Below are 3930 nucleotides of genomic sequence, written 5' to 3' on the forward strand. Positions count from 1 at the left end.
TCACCTATCCTGGCTGTGTCCTCTCCCATGTTCCCTGGTGCCCCCATCTTCTCTTTGGCAGAGAAATATGAACAACTGAAAAGTCCTTGACTGCTTGGCAGCAACTAAAACATCCGTGTGTTATCAGCACTGCTCCCATCCTAACTCCCAAACATAGCATTATACCAACTGTTAGAAAGAAAATTAACTCTATCCTAGCTGAAACCAGGACACTGAGATACTGAAAGTGTGTTGCTGGTTTTGCTCGTGTGTCTGTGAGGAGACATGCAAGGACCTCCCTTTATCTTCATGCTGATGGCATCATGCCAAGCTGTTGTTACTAGACAGATGAAGAATGCTGTGCCTGAACATAAAACCAAAGCCAAAACGCACCTTACTGGCAAAAGGGCTGCTTTGGAAGAAATAGGAAATAAAGTTGCAACAAGAGGAACACGTATAGCTAAGAAAACAGAATGCATCCATAAAGCTTACTGAAGGACCTAGTATGGTAACAAACGTAACTGTATTGCCTAAACCTCCAGCTGCTGTGAATGGAGCATTCAAAGAAACTGGTGTTTCAAAGGTTCTGTCTCCTGTCCCTATGGATGAAGAGGATTTGTGCCAAGCCTTCTCTGATGTGTTGCTTAGTATTGTAGAAGACATTGATGAGAAGGACTGGGAGACTCCTCAGCTGTGTAGTGACTAGTAAAAGATACCTTATCTGTATCTGAGAGAGCTTGAGCTGCAGCAGTTGGTCCATCTGCATTACCTTGACAGGAAGACAGTCAATGGGTATATGCGTGCAATGTTAGTTGACTGGCTTGTCCAGGTCCACTCAAGATTCCATCTTTTGCAGGAAACACTGTATATGTGTGTTGCAATTATAGATCACTTCTTACAAAGTCATCCAATAGCTTATAAGTAGCTTCAGCTGGTGGGTATACCAGCACTGGTTTTAGCCTCAAAATGCAAAGATATGCTTTCTCCTTATGGAGGAGACTTTGTTTACATTACTGACAATGCCTACAACAGGGAGGAAGTGAAAAAAAATTGAGATTATGATTCTTAAAGAGTTAAACTCTGATTTGGGATGACCTCTTCCCAATCACTTCTTAAGAAGAGCATCTGAAGCTGCGGAGGCTGATGTGAAACAACCTACACTAGCAAAATACCTAATGGAGCTGACACTGATAAACTATGACATGGTTCACCATCGTCCTTCAGAGACTGCAGCTGCTGCATTACGCTTGTTTCAAAAGATTCTGGGACATAACAAATCAGGTACAAAGAGGCAGTACTACACTAGGCATACAGAAAATGGTCTCATGATTAATATGTAACATATGGCCAATAATGTGGTCAAAGTAAAGAAAAAATAATGAAATACAATTATAAAGAACAAGTATGCAATTAGCAAACTACTGAAGATCAGCACAATCCCTCAACTGAGCAGTGAGATAATCAAGGACCTGACTTTATCACTCATAATCCTACCCAGCCAAGTTGTGATGGAATATGCACTTTGTCCTGATTGCCTATAGAGGAAAAACTACTGTTCATTGTACATAGCATTTCAGCCGCTCCACAGGCTCAGAAGGTGAAATTTTAAACTTGCTTTGTAATACAATTCTTCACGTAGAAATAAGGCTCTTTTCCTTTAAAAAAAAAACCAACCGCCAAATCGCGGCAGTTTCCGTAGTGTAGTGGTTATCACATTCGCCTAACACGCGAAAGGTCCCCGGTTCGAAACCGGGCGGAAACACCTCGCTCTTTTTGAGCCAGCAGTGTGCCTCGGAAGCCGGGACGGACATCCCTATACTGGGGTATTGCCAGCCGGTCCGGAGAGGTGACTGCACTACATCTTGAGTACTGTGTACAGTTGTGGGCACCACAGCACAGGAGGGACACAAAACTAGTCTCCAAAAGTGGACACACACAAAATAGTGTCCACAAGAGGGCAACGAGGATGGAGAAGGGTCTGGATGGATGGTCTTACAAGGAGAGGCTGAAGTCCCTCGGTTTGTTCAGCCTGGAGAAGAAGATCCTGATGGGAGACTTCATTTCATCATCGTCTATGGCTTCCTGAAGGCAGAGTGAAGGGGCAGGCGCAGATCTCCACTCTTTTGATCTCCTGTCTTTCCTGACCAGTAACAGAACCTGCAGGGACAGTATGAAGCTGCAACAGGAGAGGTTGAGGCTGGATATTAGGAAGACAAGAGGTTCTTTACTGAGAGGCTGGTAAGGCACTGAAACAGGCTCCCTAGGGAAGGGTTCACAGCACCCAGCCTAACTGAGGTCACGAAGCGTCTGGATGATGCCCTCAGTCACATGCCCTGACTTGTCTGTCCCTGTGTGGAGCCAGGAGTTGGACTTAATGATCCTTATGCATCCGTTCCAGCCTCAGGAGATTCTCAGATTTTATGATTCCTATTCTAGTTTTAATATGAACCTCTTTCCCACACTGATGTAGTTGAATACACAGAAATTGCAGAAATCCTTAATTGCATAATGTCATTACTGGCATGCACTGAGTAGTTTATTATATTACAATCCAACCTTTTTAATTATGTCATGAAATAAACATTGTTTTACTATGTTATTAAACAAATTACCAAATTCTGCCCACTCACTAAATAAATCAGGCAGTATAATTGAACACAAATAGCTTCTGGTACCAACTTAATGCGTTTCAATAGCAAAAATGTTCTTTCCATTTCTCTTGCTAAGTAGAGAGCTCTGGCAAGTCAAGAAAAGATTCAACACGTCCCTTCTTTTCTTTGGAAACTGACAACATATCCCCCACTTACAGTGAAAATATCATAGATGTTGGCTTTCAATAAACAACTTGCTAGTTTAAAATCATGTCTTCAAACAGCTTGACAAGGTGCACATTGCTTTCAATAAATTTCAACCCCTATTAATTTATGTATGTATTGAGTTTAAAAGTGCTATTTACATTCCCATGAATTTACAAAGCAAAATTGTTGATGCTTCATGAAACTTTAATATAAAGATGTCTTTAAGACCCTATCTCTTAATTTACTTTTTTTTTTGTTTAAAATATGCAGCCAAAGTTAACATAAAAGTTCTAGAGAGAAATAAGGATTACAAGAGGTGCAGAGATCACACTTGAATTTTTATTCTTCTGAGAAGAGCTACAAAGGAAGAATGAATGAAATATGTTGCATTATTTTTGAGAAGCTTGAAGACTTAAAATCTGGACTGTATAGCATTAAAATACTTTCTTAACCTTCTCCAATTAATAAATAAAATATACTGTTCCCAATTCAGATGTCACATATTGTATTGAAAGTTTGGAATTACTTCTTCGAGCTCTCTAAAATTAACTAGAATCTAGCTTGGGAACTTAGAAGTAACCTCTTAGAGAAATTTGGGGAGGGGAGGAAAGTTCAACCTGGTGAGTCATTTCAGCTATGTCTTCTTTATGTCTTCTTTCATCTCTGTCCTCATACAATTATGGCGATACGTGATTGGTAAACATGGTTGCCACAATGCAATAGACTGAGAAACAGTTTTAGATGCATGAAATTTAATTTTTATCTTCTCCCATTCCTTTGAATTTAAACTAGTGCTAAAAGTACCAGTGTAATTTGAAACAGTGAAATTTTCCATAAATACATGTGGCTGAGGCTTTTCCAAAGATTAAAATAACATTTCTGTACAGACTGTCCATCTTTATTTCTTCAGGTACGCTTTGCTAATCTGACTTATCTATCTATCTATCTATCTATCTATCTATCTATCTATCTATCTATCTATCTATCTATCTATTTATTTTTTTATTCTATACCTATACAGAGGGGTTCAAAGAGTCTTAGAAAATCTGATTAAATGCTTTATATTAAAACAAATCTAAGAATAGGAGGGATTCAGTGTCTTTGCTGTGGCATGGGACAAAGAATTTCTCATCCTTTCCTAGTAAATTTGTAT

At 39.5% G+C, this 3930-nt stretch overlaps 1 pseudogene across 1 annotated transcript; it reads left to right on the plus strand.

Moving 5' to 3' along the window:
- The first annotated feature begins 264 nt into the window (after positions 1-264).
- Positions 265-1520, plus strand: LOC311205370 (G2/mitotic-specific cyclin-B2-like; annotated as a pseudogene). Its single transcript has one exon. The product of its transcript is annotated as a G2/mitotic-specific cyclin-B2-like (transcript).
- Positions 1521-3930: the final 2410 nt, after the last annotated feature.

Source organism: Gallinula chloropus (assembly GCF_964237585.1).
Source record: "Gallinula chloropus genome assembly, chromosome: 1".
NCBI lineage: Eukaryota > Metazoa > Chordata > Aves > Gruiformes > Rallidae > Gallinula > Gallinula chloropus.